Below are 18,725 nucleotides of genomic sequence, written 5' to 3'. Positions count from 1 at the left end.
TTGTAAAATAGTGAAAATACATGTCATGTTAAAAGTAGATTATTGTGAATTCGTCTTATATTATATTGGTTACTAACTTTTTTTTTTGTCAGTATAAAGCAGTTGAACGAAAAATTTAAATATGTACAGTTGATGAATACTTCTATTAACATTACATCTTTGCCCAATGAATATGAGACTTAAGTATTTGCTGAATAACAACAGTAAAATTAAAGAATCTCCTATTTATTCCTCTATGTGTGTATATAAAAGTATACATTAAACATGTTAAATTTTCCAGTATGAATAATTATAAGAATTTAAAGAAACAAGCATAGTTTATTCAAATTGATTCATGTTTAACTAAATTTTTTTTATTTTTGTCTTCAGTCATTTGACTGGTTTGCTGCAGCTCTCCAAGATTCCCTATCTAGTGCTAGTCGTTTCATTTCAGTATACCCTCTACATCCTACATCCCTAACAATTTGTTTTACATATTCCAAACGTGGCCTGCCTACATAATTGTTTCCTTCTACCTGTCCTTCCAATATTAAAGCGACTATTCCAGGATGCCTTAGTATGTGGCCTATAAGTCTGTCTCTTCTTTTAACTATATTTTTCCAAAACGTTTAACTAAATATTATATAATATATCAAGTCAAGATTGATTAGTTGTGCTACTGCATTAGTAAAAGGAATACTTCAATATTTGGCCGTATGAATAAGAAAAACTCTGAGAAAACCCTGATCAAAACAGTAGTACAAAGTAATTAAAAATAAAAGGAAGTGACAAAAATCCGTATTAATATCATACAAATCGTAAATGCGTATGAAATAAGATATTTTACAAAAATATTAATGTAACAGGTTAATAAAATTTGTAAAGTACGATATAAAAATTTGTAATATATTAATTGAAATAATAGTTGTCCGTTATACTTCCCCCATTTATTTTGGGCGTATTTCTGATAGATAATTTCACTAGCGTTTTTTAATATTCTTGAAAAATATCAATAAATTCTTTACATTTAAAAAAAATATAAAAACTGTGCAAAAAAGTGCAAAATGTTTTTAAAAGCTTTTATTTAACTCGCTTTAGGAATAATCAAATCTTGCAACTGCTGTATCTTTTCATCTATCGTATGAAAATCAATGAAATTTGGTACACGTATGTAACTTCAATGACAATACAGCACTACAGTGTCGGAATTTGATATGACCCACCCACACGCCCCCACGCACTACCCCTACGCTAAATTCATGCATTTGGTTGAAAATTTTCATTTCTCGTGAACTATCGTATGAAAATGATTGAAATTTGGTACACGTATGTAACTTCGATGTGTAAAAATAACTTTTTACACATTTTTTTACTTTTTTTTAGTTTTAAAAAAAATACAAAAGAACAAAAAATTACAACAATATATTTGATTACATATAAAAAATTATATTTTAAAAAAAGCTTTTATGTAACTAATATTACTATTAACATTAATAAAAAAGGAAAAAAATTAGAAAAACCCTCTAAAAAATAAAAAATAAGAATTAAATCAAATTGAGAATTTTAAACAAAAAAATATAATATATTAACAAATATAATAATGCACTGAAAAGTAAAAAATAAATTATATAAATATCTAATAAATAACCAATAAATAAATGTAAAATTATTACATTTTAAAATTAAAAGTAATGAAAATATTTAGTTAAATAAAAGCGTGGCGCAGTTTTTATAACAATTTTTCGAATAAATATGACATTTGGTGTATTTTAAAATATATACTTTATTTATCTGTAATAAAATAACTCAAGTTTTAATTCTTTGAGGTTCAAATTTGCACCGAGATGACCTTTAAGAGTTAATAAGATTAAAAGTAAAAGTTAAATTTAGAAATCTTGCACAAAGTTATTAGATTTTGACGGTAATCTGAAAAATTATTAATTATTATCATTATTATAATTGTAATCGTAATTATGAATTCATTAAATAAAAATTCATATTTAATTAAAATGAAACTTTTAGCGGAAAGTTGGTCAATTAGGCTTAGATTACAAGCAGAATTCGAAGATGAACTTCAACTATGTGAGAACACATACAAAGAAAGCGAGTGGGTGCATTTTCCCAGATTGTTACTTGTAGCTAGTCAGTTTCAACTGGAGAGGTTCCAGCAGACTTTTCCGCCTCCTCGCGTCGTTATTGAAAATGAAAATTAAGATTAATTGTTGAAAAAATAAATGTTGTGTTGTTTTAAATAAATTATAAAAACTGCGCCGAGCTTTTATTTAACTAAATATTTTCATTACTTTTAATTTTAAAATTTAATAATTATTACATTTATTTATGTTTTATTTATTAGATATTTATATATTTTTTTTTTACTTTTCAGTACATTTTATATTTGTTAATATATTATATTTTTTTATTTAAAATTCTCACTTTGATTTAATTCTACTTTTTTACTTTTAGAGGGTTTTTATAATTTGTTTCCCTTTTTTTATTAATGTTGATATTAATATTACTTAAATAAAAGCTTTTTTAAAATATAATTTTTTATATGTAATCAAATATATTTTTATAATTTTTTTTTTTAAACATTAAAAACAAAAATTTGCAAATTGAAAAGGTTAAATATAGATTAATGAAAGTTGAACTACGGTAATAATACTTGAAACTTTGAATACTAGCATATTAATGCAAATATTTATTGCGTAGGCCAAAAATAAATAACCCATGCTTCTTTAAGTCTAACGTAATAATCATAATTGCATCAACCTATTGGTGGAGATTGTCTTAAACTTAAACAGACAGGTATGAACATGAACTTGAGACAAAAATTCTTTTATATGTGCAGCAATAAATCTAATATAAATTCTGGGGTAATGACGGTCGACAAACTGGGGAGAAGGATAACTGAGAACGATCAGAATTATGTGAGTTTTAATTATTTACAAAAGTTACTTGAGGGTGTAGAAAATCATAGATTATTTAATTAGTATTATTTTAAAACTCGTTTACTGATTAGTATTCATTTTGTAGTAAAAAATATTTTAATTTAGGATTAAACTAATTAGTGGTAGTTTTTTTAAGTTTATACATATATACTGGTACCTCATCACGGATTGGTCCGCGCTATGTGGTTACATGCATTTCTCATCGGGGTTACTCTTTTTTTATCTATTTTAGTTAAGTAATCGGAGGCAGGTGCAGCTCGTCGCATCTCACATACAGTAATAGTGACAGGGGATGTGTTGGTTGAACTGCCGCAACGTACACCGTTGCGCCTCTTAATAAATCTAAATTAAATAAAAACCAAAAATGGGTTTTATATATTTATCTGAAGAATATTTTCAAGCTCAGATCTACTGAATATCTCGTTTAGTATAGTCGGAAATCGGAAATATTTTCAATAATTTAAATTTTTTTTTTTTTTTTTACCTTTTTCACCACTTTCAAGGTCGAATTTTGAAAAATGTAAACTTGTTTTCAGATATTCTCATGAAGATTACACACAAAAACTCAAGTTGTTATTTTCATTTGTTGCCGAGAAATTAAAAAAAAAATTAAAACGTGCTCTTAAAAAAATGTTAAAAATGGATTACCCAGTAAATATAAATAAAAGATTATTTTGTTTGAACAAAATAATATGGATAACGTTGACCATAATGAAAAGGCGCATGGGGAGCAACCTCACTTCTATTTGCTCCTTAACTTTAGTCCATCTAAAGAGATTTACCAGATATTGTATATTGAAGCTATCATTTCTATTTTACATCAAAGCCTTTGTCATATTTAAAGAATTTATGTAGATATTGAACTCGAAACCACGCACCATGCTTTTCATTGTAGTCTTGCAAAAATAGACAATCTTATACACATACATATTATTTTGTTGAAAACAAAATTATCCTCTATTTATGTTTACTGCGTAATCCATTTTTTTTACATTTTTTTAAAAATAATGCTTTAAAAACATATTTTTACTTTTATTTTATACTTTTTATTAGCAAGATAGTGTTTAATATGTGAGTTTTCGATATCTTGGACAAGGGTGTTCGAAGCGTTACGTTGGTCGATCAACTACATCGATCTTCATCCAAAAAACCTACTGCGCATGTGCACTATCCGTTAACCGTTAATCGTGGAAGGAAAGTGAGCTAAAGAGAAGCATGAAAAAAAATAGTTAGTTTCATTATTATTACATTTTAACACTTTAACTCGGAATTTCAAAAGATTCTTTCTTAGTATGCACTTATAGCGGAATAAAAACGTGATTTATATATATATATATATATATATATAACTTTGTATGTACACATAGATACAAAACTTTTTGACAGAGAAAGGGAAAGTATTTGAGAACATATTTTAAAAATTAAAATACAGAAAAGTTCATACAAGCATGGGTTCTTTTTCGAGTTGTAGCTAGTAAAAAATTTCGCTCACTTCTGCTCTAAGAATAAAATGAAACAATATTAAAATTCTTGGAACTTAAATTAAGGGCTAAATTTGATGATTTCATTTTTTCATGTAAAAAAATTGAATAAAATAAGTTCCAGAACTACATCTCCAGAAAGTTAGGAGAAAATTATTGTAAAAACCCTTTTTTTTTTAAGTTTGATGTATAATATCCTCGTTAAATTGCCAGTAAACAAATAAAGATTACAAAATGATTTGTAGAGGATTTAATTCTGATAAATTTTACGTAAGTAATGTCAATTAAACACGAAGAGTTCCGAAAAGTTTAGTGTTAAAAACAAAATAAACCGAAGCTTGGGATTATAATACTATATTTATTTTATACCAAAACAATAACAATGTCATTGTCATTAACTATTTAAAAGTAAACGTACTACAAACTTACTGTTATAATAGTTGTTCAAAAAGGGCCTTCAATATTTACATAAAGTAAATATGCTCGATTTAAAATTCCTTGGATGGCTGTTTGTACAACTATTTCATATAATCTCAACTGTACAGAAAATTCTTGTCACTAATTCTCTTTTATAGTTTTCTAACAAAAAAAGTCTATAGAAAAGACGGACTTTTCGTTATTTTATTTTGTTTTCTTATGAAAAAGTATCAGCTCATTCTAATCAAAAATAAAAAAAATCGTACACACAAGCTTTAGCTCATTCACTGCTGTAACTCACTGCATAAACGTGTATGAAAAGTACATCACTACACAATCAACATAACCCTTAGATAAAATACACAAACCTAGTCATCATGACCCTCAAAGTAGTTAACGCTACCTGAATACACTGAAAATTTAAAGCAATATATGAGTACATAACGTATTAATATTTAACAACAAAAAATGATACGTAATTTTGTACGAAATTCGTAATTTTGTTGAAAAAGCTGTTCAAGAAAGCTTGTTAAAAACGATATTTATATATATATATATATATATATATATATATATATATATATATATATATATACACACTCGACTAAATGTACTAAACTACCTTAAGATAAGAGGTTTGCTTTTTCTCAGAGTAATGGTGTTCACTGCCTGTCAATTTCTATAGTGAAGAGAATGAAGGTTTCAATTGTAGAATCAAATAATTTTCAGAACACTTGGCGTATTATATTGATAAGCAGCAATATATTCTCTACAATGGAAAAGGTGATATGAAATCACCTCCTTCCTGTTTTTTCTTAATAAGCTAAGCATGGAAAACCTTTTATTCTTGAAAATGATTTTCATTTTCATGAGTGACTCATATTAGATCACCTAAAACCAATTGTGGTTACCTTATGGTTGTGACATAACATACATATATACATGCATTAGTATTTTAGCGAACATGGTTTAGGTTTTTTTAAGTCATAATTTATTAAAAACGTACACTACTCTCATAGAAAATGACTGATGACTACATAAAAAAAGTCTTATTTAGTCTCTATTTCATGTATAGAAATTTATCCCTTAAAATCCTAACGTTGAATTTCCCTTTGGCAAAGAACATAATACCAGCTGTTATTTTGTGGGAAAACCACAACTATTTCTTATTTCTTACTCTTCATTATTTTAAATTCTCAAAAAAGTTCTTTTAAGAGATATTTTGTCTTTTTTTCAAAGTAATAATAAAAAAAAGAATTGTATCAGTCCATCCAAAACATAGATGACCAGTTCCTTAATTTAACCGTTTATATTACAGGAATACAGTAGTAGCAAGTATATGAAAAGCATTAGTTTAATAGTTAAAAAATTAATTTATTTAAGAGAAACCCATTGAATAATCATAATGAAAACTTAGTTTAGAAAAAGAAGTTTGTAACTGACATCTTTTTTTAAATTTATTTATATTTTTTTTATTTATAAATTATTTACATGATTTTGGGTCAGTCTGGTTCTTTTGTATAGATTTAATGCCTTAAACAGGTATTGATCTTACTTTTTCTGTTTAGCTTCTGGAATCACCACAAAGTATTACTTCAAAAAAATGAATGAGGATGATAGTATGAATGTAAATGAAGTGTAATCTTGTTCAATCTCAGGTGGACCATTCATGAGATGTATGGTTAATTGAAACCCAATCACCAAAGAACGCGATCTAATATTCAAATCCGTATAAAAGTAACTGCCTTCACTAGGATTTGAACATTAGAACTCTCGATTTCGAAATAAACTGATTTGCGATGATGAGTTCACCATTAGACCAATTCGGTAGGTTAAACAGGTGTGTTGATCTAACTGGTTACTAATCTGGCAAGTGGATGGACCCGACCATCGCTATAACTCGACACAACCCTTTTCTTGCCTAGAAGATTAAATATATTCTCTTTGAACATGACTTCAACTCGTTATCTCCTACTTCTTTTATAATTAGGCGTAAATTTGAGTAAAACTGGTAAAGGCAGAACATTTGAGTAGTTTTTCTTCAATTTTTTTTTAAAGAAAAAATTCGGTAACAAAATGAAATTATTTGTTTAATAGAAAAGTTTTTGGTAAATAATTTTTTTTTAATTTTTTTTACCCATATTTTGAAGCGAGTTATTAAAGGTTAAACTCACTGGCAAAGATCTGCTCGATTAGTTTAGTATATTTCATTATCTATTCAATAGAGTGTGATAATTTTATTTATAAATTTGGAAACATTTAAAAAATAATTCTGATAATCTTTGCATTACAAAAATTCGGAAATATTCGGATAACTTTCCCTGTTTTGCTGGTAGCTTATAAAAAGTTATTTTATTCTTTGAACAAAATTATGAGATATGGGAACCACGGTAGTCCTACTTCCCACATCACCCGTTGAACAATTTAACCAAAATTAAATGACACCGATTACCCTTATTTAGAACTCATAGTTCAAATTTTCATTAAAATCGGTGAGTCCAGTCAGAAGATACCAAACAAAATGATAATTGATGAAAATTATAAGAAAAACTAGGATTTTTATTCTCCACCCCTGCATAAAAATTTCCTAAACTCAAGGGGACAGTTAGTTAATGAAGCAATCTAATTAGAATAAGAATGTGATTTTGAGTTCAGCGACAACAATGAAGCAAAAAGAGTATTTTCTCTCACCCCTTTATGAGGATTTGAATAAGATTAAAGTGGATCAGAAAGTATTTTAACTATCTAAGAGTTGTTATATGAAATGGTGACCAATCCTTTAAGTAAGATTTTTGAGATACGGATCCCATATGATCCTGATCCCTTAATCAATTATGACCAAAATTATACATCATCAATGCCGCGTACAGAGAAATCATCGTACCAAATTTCAGCCATATCGATCAATCCAGCCGGATATATCAAGCAAAACACAAGCCAACATTTCCTACGACCTTCCAGAACTTTTTAATGCTAAAATAATGTTCTTTTGTTAGAGGAGGGGATATGAAATCAACAACATCGAGATTTAAAATTCAATCCGTTTAGCTTACCTTCCCAGTAATTTATTATATAACTATATACGGGAAAGTGTTAAATGTTTATGTTAGTCGTTATTAAAAATTAATATCACGAATGTTTTTGCATATTGTTACGAAGACTAAGTCTAATTATTTCGAAATTACATTTTTCAGATAAAATGTTTGAAGTATTTGGAAGGAAAATTAATATAATAAAAGAGCTTATTATTTACAGCTTATTGCTGTAAATACAATAATTTTAATTGAAATGTTTAGTACTTAGTTTTTATACACTAAACTTTGTAATAACATCAATAACAAGAAATATTATTACTTATTATTATTATTAATTAAAATTGTAATATAGATCGGTAATGAGTTATCTAACGATAAACATTTTAATTAAATTTATTACAAATAGTACTTTTGTTATTAGAATTTAGATCTGGAACACCATAAACATTTCTCAGATTCAGTTGTAGAATAAGAACCGACATCCCGTATTAATCAACTTAGCTCAGCCAGCTCACTTAGCAGAAGGAGACAAGAAGCTTGTACTAAAGTAAACTATCTTAAATTTATGACATTATTAGTTTAATTGAACATGTTAAGTTTAGTTCATAGTTTATTACGACTTATATTTATGTTGTATTTAAATGTTTCAAGTTAATATTATAATATACTATTTTTATACACATAAATAAAACATCACCTATGAATAAAAGGATTATTGTTATTTATACGTTTAAATTTTATATTTAATTTATCATGACGTAACTATTTATTGTGTTCTAGGTTATAAGTATAATAAATATCAATTATATTATTTATAGCAAAAAAACTTGTTCCCTTTTATTCTGACAATAATAATTTTCTGTTTTTCACGTTAAAACAAAATTGTAAACTGATTAATCTACGTACAACCTGTAGCCGGTTATGTTATACTTTTCTGGAAACAAGTTCCAGAACGATCATTTTCCCAAACAGCATATTTTCATAATGATAATTCCAAATCATTTTGGTCATCCTACGTTTTTTAGCTTTTTAAAAGCACTTCGTATAACATGTTGTCCTGGTCTGCCTGTAGATATCGATGAGTCTTTATCTGTAAAAAGGAGGAACGTCAGAAAGTTCCTTAGGATTCCTCAGGAGCAGAGGGTGACTGGAGGACTATGCCGTGAAACAGGGAACTGTTTCATGTTTGCAATAGATAATCGTTCTGGAGATAATCTCTGATCAGTGGTCGGCATGTAATAGTGTACATAATTAGAACAGAAATTATTTGCATAACATTGTGAACCGTTTGCAGAATTTCACTAATCCAATTACGGGGCAGCATACTCAAACTTGATCATAAAGAATGTCTATGGAAGGTAGCTAAAAATAAAATGGGGCTTACCAACAAAATTTCTGATCAGTACTTCTGCGAATTCTTAAGTCGTTAAAAAATGAAAACGGATAATCTCATTGTTTTTCAAGCAATTTTTAAAGATATTGCCGGTTTTAGCCTACGCAATAAATATTTGCGTTCATATGTAAGTATTCAATGTTTCAAATATTGTTATTTTATTTTCACCTTTCATTAATTTGTATTTAATAATTTCAATTTGCAGTTGGTGGTGATTTTTTTATACACTGAAAAATATCTCATTTTCTTAATTTTAAAAAAGTGTTGGACATTTTTTATTAACTTTTTTTAATGTAAAGAAACAATTTAAGAACTTTTTAAATATTTTCCCCGAAATTCTAGTCCATTTTCTGCTAGAAATATGCAAAACATAAATGAGGGGAGGAAAAAAGAGGACAACCATAATTTTTCCAAAATATATTTTATTTTTCCATAAATAAAATTCAATAAAAATCTTATACCAAGGTAATAATGACATTTTTTCGTTTAAATAATTTTGTTATTCTGTAGTTGTAAGAACAACTACAGAATCAGTCTTCAAGAATAAACATTTTATTTTGGAGCAATAAATAATCCTCTGTTGATTACAATATGTCTGTAGTACATCTTTTAGAATAACTGTATGTGCCTTAATTATAGCTCATTCTCTCATATTTTTTTGAGGCTTATATATTCCTTATATATTTATAAACTATACTCAGAACAACAGCGTACTGTGCAGTTTCTTTGGAAAAAAGTAAAACATAAACCACTGCTTAATGAAACTGCTTCAGATGAAACATCTACATTTAATCTATTCTCTACAACGGTTTCTAGAACTGTGATAACGTGTGTGAAAATATTTAGATCTCCCTAAAAATATAAAATGTATTTAAGATCTCTAAAAAAAAATGTTATTTACAATATTATGAAGGTCCATCCAATTAATAAAATATTCCTTGTCGACAATAATTCTAAGTTTTACCACGTCGCAAAACCGATAATTCTTAAATTATCAGCACGTTCATCGTGCATCTTTTGCCCGTGAAAGAGTTTACAAACGTTGTTGAAGTTCATCAAAATCATTCAAAGATTTCAGGTTAAGTTGTAGTCTCATTGACGTCGTTTCCTTAAAGATTGTTTTAGGCTTTTTCTTTCTTTCAAATCTTCCATCGCCTGCTAGTTCATATGAAAGATTTGCGTAGGAGGTAATTCAGGATGTTTATCACACCCTCTACTTCTTCAGTGTCAACTGGATTGCCGTGGTGAGATGTCGCACGATCGTTTCTAATGTTCCTTTTTTTATTTTAGTACTTTTACCTGCATTAAAAGCACAAATTGTTCTTTATATTGCATTCTTTTGTTCTTAATCTACAATCTATAATTCTTAATCTGTATTACAATTTCAGTATGTTTAAACCTTATATTTTGTTTATTTTCATGAAAAAATTAACGAAAAAAAAATCAACTATAAATCAATTTTTTATGAACAAGTTTTGTGCAGAATCCATTGTAACTTAAAATTTTGACAATAAATATAAGTTACATTGATAAAAAAGCAGTAGGTTTCGTGATTGTGTATATATGGCAGCTAAATGATTTTGGTATAAATTAGTATATTCTAAAGTTTTTCCGGAGGATAAAAGTATCCTCCGGAAAAAAATTTCGAACAAATATTTTATGTACTTTTTGGATAAAAAAAAATATTTTAGTGTATTTTAAATAAATGGGAAGGAAGATAATTTTATAGCTTCAGTATTTTTTTAAAGATGGCAACGGAATTATTGTAAAGCTTTTTGTTGTAAATCAAAACGTTGTGTTGAGTTTACGAATAATTCTGTTATTTGGCTTGTCAGAGATGAATATTGTTACTTTTTTGAGTAATTGATTTTTTTAGCAAAAACTACACATTGATAAATAAAAAACACAAGGAAAAGTTAACATTTTTAACTTTCAATTATAGGTCTATATGATTCTTACTGATGGGCGATAAAGAATAATTTGGCAGGCCATTTATTTATCTTGAAAACCCGTTCTGAACATTTGAGGGAGTCCCAAGAGATGATATTTACTTTTGTAGGTATTTAAAATATTTTATAATGATTCAATATTTAGTTTTATTAAGGTGCTTCATAGCAAAACAGTGGGATTTGATTTTTTCAGAACTAAATCATAAAAATAATCAACTAAAGATAATTTGCCATCAAGTAAAATTTCACAGTTTGGGTGACAGAAAAATGTCGTTATCATTAATGGGAAGTCTAAGATGATTAGTATTGTTACGTCTATTTGAGAAACTCGAGATAACTCGTTTATTTATGTTTAAAATTGAATGGTTACAATCCACCCAGTGAATACTTTTTTTCAAACACTAGACTAGAATTTTCAAGTTCTTTTAAATAATTATATTCAAATATAGATAAATTTATCTTGAAAAATGAAGAGAATAAAAATGAATGGTTTAAGATTTTAAAGCAGATAATTAATAACAATAAAGTATATCAAAGGATCAAAGGACTATTCAATATTTCCTAAACTGATGAGAATGATCTTTTAAAAATCCCAAACTGATTAGTTAAACTATTACTTTATTTTAAATCGTTTTATTTTAAAGGGGTTCAGCATTACACAGTATGAAGAGAAAAGACGGCCCGAAAAAAATAAATACTTTTTTACTTATAAAGTTTTTATCTCCAGTAATGAATACTTTTTGAAAAACAGGGTTCGAATATCACAGCTTATTAAGTTCCTTGTTCCTAAAGTGCTTTGATTTATAAATATTTGTTTTAAAATAATTGTACTTCAATATTTTTAATCAAGATAGTTCTGAGGTAATTAGGGCATACTCAAATTTCACTGAAGCAAGTAATATAATATTTCACTTTCGGGATTACGATGGTCAGATCCCTAAATTTTAATGGATATAGATAAATAGGTTTTTCTTGACTTCTGAATGTAAAAATGGACATTATAACAAACAACTTAGTAAAGTTTTTTTATAGTAAAAATTTAAAACTATTTTAAAAAACAACTTTCACTAATGCAAACGAAATTTATTTTAAATTTAGTATTCATAGTAATCTTCAGATTACAATTTCATCTACAAAACGATTTTTAAATTTTTATTTATGTACATTTTTCATATATTTGTAAATACATGATTACTTTAACTAATGATTTTTTTTTTATAAATCTTATAATAGTAATACTACAAAACTCTGTAGTAACTAAAAAATGATTTTTATATTCTCTTTTAAGAAATTTTAATATTTCATATCCTAGTGTGAAAGCCTTCAACCGACTTTGATTTTCACTTTCAACTATAGCTTTCGTTGTTTACACTTTATTTTTTCTTTCTTTTTAGATCATCATAACTCAGAATTTTATGCGGAACTAAGACAAATGATTGTCTACGTCATACGTCATAGGTTTTATAATCTACGTCATGTATTACATGTTTATTACTACAATCATTCTGAATGTATAAAAAAAAACATAAATAAACTTAACTTAAAGCACAAATATATTAAATTACTCCCGATTTTGACAAGAAAAATAAGAGAATTTAAAATATTAATGTGAAAATACAAAAAAAAAAGAAAAGAAAAGTATTTATAAAAAATCTATATCTTGCAGAGTTAAAGTAGAGAAAATCATGATTTCACTTGAAATGTTAAAATTGAAGGAACAAATAACATGAAAAGCATATAAAATAATTTTGCAATTCAGGTTATACGTGCATTATATTGAAAAAGTCACGCCGTGCTAAACAATTCGTTCATGGTTAACTAAATGGATCAACACAAAGTAGGTGTAGACAAACGAAGTTACTGAAAAATTTTTCCAAGTCCTGCACGAAATATGCTCTTTTTATATCTCATGCCTACGTACTATTAAATGTACTTCATTAAGAAGGAAAAGATTAGATAAAATGTAATTTAATCTTTTAATAAGAACCATTCATGATAAAGAAATAAATTTAATGGAATAATGTATTCTATCTTTGTTTTGCATGTGGATTCGGTTCAGAGTAATAGCCTACAAAATCGCAATCTAAAACGAAAGTCAATCTCACTCGGTAAATACATTTTACATTAAGGTTGTAACAGATAATAGATTAAGTTATACAGCTTGGGGATTAAACGCAGCACAGTTCACTAACGCATCCTTTGAAATCATTATTGCAGTACTTCTTGATTGTATTTCATCAAAAAGTAAACTAATTAAGAATTTATGGCGTAAATTTTGTTTGAATAGAATACCGGCGATCAATTTTAACTACTATAACCATTATTATCTCTTTAATTAAAATAATTTGATGTGGACAACACGATTTCTTTGTACACCACCTATTAAATTACATTTTACATTGTTTTAGAATGAAAAGTACATACATAAAATGTTATTTCATTAAAAACTTCAGATATTTTCTCTTTTTTTGTTACTATTGAATTATTATTCATCGTAAAAATTTATTTACCATGATACGTTAATAATTATAAATCAATATATTTAAATAAAAATAAAAAGGAGTTGAAGTCTGATTCAAACCGATGTGCCTTCCCCTAACATCAAAATATTTCATTAATTAAAATTTTATTTGACTATAACTCTGGAACCAATGAAAATAAGTATCACTTATGAATATCGTTGAAAAGCTCTCAATGAGGGCTTATTAAAATATCAAAAATCCAGATTTTTTTGGAATTTGTTGGACACTTTTGTTTCAGTCGATTGCAATTAAAAGGGGAGGTGCACAACTAGATAATAAACAAGGAAGTAAAAAATGATTAAATTTTTCTATCGATTCAATTTAAAAAATGATTTGTTACAATGAAAGTTTAAACGTATTTGAGTGCCTGAAAAGCAAAGGGGTTCAAGTGACGTTTCTTACATTTTGAGAAAAACTAGTCTAAAGTTGCTTGTTTATAATAAATTCTGGGATAATCTTTTGCTGTTTACCAATTTATTTTTGGAATCTAGATATGTCTAGTTGTTTTTATGTATAAATATTATGAAATTTAATGAAGACTACATGTCTCAAAGTATTATTTTTACGTTGCTTGGCAACCACTTAGACCCGTTTGCTGCTAAAAAGTTACTTGGACCTCTTTGCCTTTAATATGGTTTTAATAATAAAAACACTTAGTCAAGTATAAAAACCTTTAATAAGACAGTAAGCAAAAGTCATTGTAATAACTTAAGTAACATATATATATTGTTAGACATTTCAGGTTAATTGAGCCTCCTAATAGTCTGAATCAAGCACACCATCATCATAATCTTCATCCTCTGCATCCTCTTCACCCTCATCTGTGTCATCTCCTGCAGGTTGAGTTACAACTCTGATGCTCCATGAGGCAAGCTCCTGTAGTACTCGTGATGAATAGGTGGTATGAAGGGCAACAGCCCTAGCAGGTCCTTGTATTTGGGTGTTTTGATGTTGATTGGACCTTCATACAAAGGTTTGAGCTGAACTACTGTCGTTGGCGGTCAGCCAGTTGTCTGCTTCAAGGATAGGTTGTAGAAAGGCAAGTCATCATTTGCTGTTTCTTTGTAGTGAAGGGTAAGAGGAGATGTCTTTTCAAAGTGGAGCCATTGCATTTTCCTTATGCCTTTTACAGTTTTACCATTCATGTGCTTGTACATTTCATCAATAGATTTAAAATCTTCCTGGCTCATTTCAGTAACGGTAAATTTTCGGCTAGCCTTTGACACAAGAGTATACCAATCCTGAGGTACAAAAACAAAAGAGCTATTCTTCTTGCATTTCTCAATAAGAGCAAAATCTTGATCACATTTGAGAAATGAATGTCCACTTACTAAGAACTTGTGGTCTACTGTTTCTATTTGGGTGTTGCTGACAATGAAACACCAAAATTTCACAATGTTTTTGTTTTTGTTTTGGCCTCCAGCGTTGTCACTGAAAGCGTCCAAGTGTTTAACAGAAAAAGGAAGTGCTTTTATATATTTTAAATGACAATATATAATCTCTTGTGAGCTTCTAGATCCCACACACTCTGGCCACATGAACATTGTAGCTGTTTTGTTGCTTAAGTTGTGCACTCCCAAATTGTATGTTCACAACTGACGTGAATCTGTTCTGCTAGTAGTTTTTTATTTACAGGCAGAGGGATCCAAGTGTCACTTGTACCCCTTTGCCATTCAACAGATGTTTGTTTCTAGTGAGTAGTTATATCCATTGCCACCAGAAAGCATCTCTGAACAGGCAAATCACTTGGATCTCTTTACAGCTAAACTTTCCTATGTTTCTAGTCTAGGATGCACTGCTCAGATCCATTTGTCAAAAAAAATCACTTGGACCCCTTTGCTTCTCAGGCCCTCATTTAAAAATTATATTTTTTTAAAAACTACGAGTATAAAAAAAAATAATAAAATTAATTATTTTTTTAAATAATATTTTAATTCAGTACCAATCACAGCTATATTATATAGAGGCGTAACGAATTCTCAAAAAATGAAAAATGTACCATTAAACATTTTTTAGTAATATCTTATTTTTTCTCTATATACCTACAACATAAATCAACCATTTTAAAAATAAAATCGAGTACAATTGATCAATGTTTATTTTACTTCCAACTGTATTAAACTTCTTTTCTAGTGACTACATTAGTGCTAGTTGAATGTTGAAAAAATATATATATATATGTATAGAAAGTCCCGGGAGTTGTTGGCCAAAATTAAGGGACTGATTCAGGTCATCAGAATAAAAAAAAATCTTATTTCATTTCCTTCTCTGACTGAAAGAAAAATAATCGATAATAATTTATATTATAATTAATAATAAAAGAGGCACAAAATATTCAACATGCATAATTTTTGCGATCCACTCTACAACTTTATCTATATTTCAGCTGTTTATCAGCAGATCTGAACACAGTTATTATACGACTAGCCAAAAGGGAGTGTAATGTAGTTAGGGTGTATATATGTATGTACGTATGTTTGTTTGTTCGTTCCACCGTGGCAGCTCAACGGTTGAACCAATTTAGATGTATGATCCCGCGTTGAAATCCTTACGTTACCGGGAGTAAATTTTAAAAAAATAGAAAAAAGATATACTATATACAAATAATGATACAAATTTGTCACTTGCACGCTCTTCAATATGATATATTAAAGAGCAAGGTTTGTCAGCGATGTTTTTATTGGCAGTTGAGTTTTTTTAATTTTTAATATTTAGCTCTTGTTTTATTCACAATAAATGATTTAAAATTTTATTTAATAAATCATAATTCGAAAGTTTACGGAGCTACTGATTAAAATATTTAAATTACCGCTATTTTTGAATTTTCGAAAGCAAAATTTTCAAACGTATTTATTTTGTAGAAAATGTTTTTGGGTACAACGTGATGACCGAATTTCATTAAAATATCTCAATTTTTTTTTAAGATAAAATTTTTATTTATATTTAATACTAAATGCCGGGCAGAGGGTAAATGAAGGGAGACAGAGGATCATTAAACTTTCAAAAGAAATCCTTTTTTTATTTTGATATCCTGGATAAGTTTCTTAAATTTTGTAAAACCCTTCATATATATATGCTTATGTCTTGATGAGTTCATATAAACGATCTCGAGATATATATATGTATATATATATATACACATCACTTTGCAGAATAAAGTAAGAAACATCAGAACATTTCATGACATGTTTATGCTGGTGAAAATAACAAGAAAGTATGTAAAAACATGGGTTCGGAAATGTTTCGTTAGTAAATGTAAGCTGACGAAGAATTTCACCCTGATTTCTGCGTCTTTAATAAAATTAAGCCAAACTGTAGTTCTTCGGACCCGAATTAAAAAGTAAATTTAGTGATTTTATGTGTAATTTGACCTGAAAAATTGAAAAAAAAAATAGGTCCCAGAATTGTGCATTTTTAGTTATTTTCGAGAAATCTGAAGTAAAAGACAAAGTATTCATGTCAAGATATACACTACTTTATGTTAGATATAAAATAACTTTCTTGTGTGGTAATAAACACATAAAAGAAAAAAGAACTTGTAGAAATTTGGCTCTGAGTAAAATGGCATGAATAAAGTCCATAAAAACTAAATAGATGAATGAATTTCGAAGTTTATTAATAAAAAAATATATATCAGAATATAGCAGATTTTATCCAGGTATTAAACGGAATAAAATTTTCAATATTTTACCATTATTTGTGAATCACCACACACGCGCGCACATCATCATTTTTGTTTATTAAAGAAAAATGTATATCTCAAGATCAGATTGACAAATCATTATAACTTGTGGTGCACATGCTTCCACCGACGTTTTCTATTGATTTAATAATTATACGGTATACATAATGCTCGTTAGCAAATTTCAAAATTGTGGCCGTCAATTTTTTAACCGTTTATATCACTAAAATTGGTATTATCAAATATGTTTAATTCATTTTGTGGGGCAGTAAAAAGTACAACTGCTATTATAAAAAATAATTATATTCACGCTATTATACATACAATTTTTTTTTCCACTTTTTGCCCTAGTATTATTTACAAAATGACAACATCTTCAGTTTAGATTTTTTAAACTATAAGAGGTTTCTTTATGTTGTAGTTAAGATAAATAACAATTCAGAAAATAACTGAATAAAAAGAAAATCAAATGCATAAAAAATCACAATTTTGCAGTATAAATATTGTTTACTATAACAAACACTCCATGATCAGAAACAATTCTTTGTATTTAATTTCTTACAGGGATTTAATTAAAATAATTTTCGCTAGCTTTTGTTAAAGAATATTTTTAAAATAGTCATGAAAAATTTTACCTCTGTAGCAACCAGTAGCCAAATTTTAATTTTTCTACCTATTATATAAATAGCATACATGAAGGTAATTAAAATAAAAAATAAATAACAATTTACAAGAAAGATGCAGAAAGTAGAGGATTTCTTTGATTTTTATTTAGTAATATTTAAAACTGCATCGTAAGAGCAATACATGGAAACATAAGAAATGTATAATAATGATATTAAGCTTAGGATTACATTAAGATACTGCAAAACAAAAGAGTAAGTTGGATGAAATTTTAAACGAAATCAATTTTTTAACCTATTAAAATTTATCATTTAATAAAACAACCAGAAATTTCGTTTTATTGACAGCAAAACTACTATTGTTATTATTAATGGAGATTCTATCCACGGGATTTTCTCTTTCTCTCTCTCTATCTCTCACACACATAGCTCACCCTTATCTAATATATATATATATATATATATATATATATATATCATGTTTTATATATATATATATATTATACAACACGTTGTGATTGATTCATAATCAACGTCCAGCAAAAAATACTGAAGATAAATTAATAAAAATTTGTATATACCTTCTTTTTACGATATAAGAAAGAACTCTAAGAAAGGATGTTTTGAAATTTCGAGTTTAAAGGGTTAAAATGAAGTAACAATGAAATCTTCTTCTTTTTTTTTAATTTCTCG

The sequence above is a fragment of the Lycorma delicatula genome, chromosome 3 (genome assembly GCF_047948215.1).
Source record: "Lycorma delicatula isolate Av1 chromosome 3, ASM4794821v1, whole genome shotgun sequence".
In the NCBI taxonomy this organism is placed as follows: Eukaryota; Metazoa; Arthropoda; class Insecta; order Hemiptera; family Fulgoridae; genus Lycorma; species Lycorma delicatula.
Note: the sequence above shows the minus strand (reverse complement) of the source record.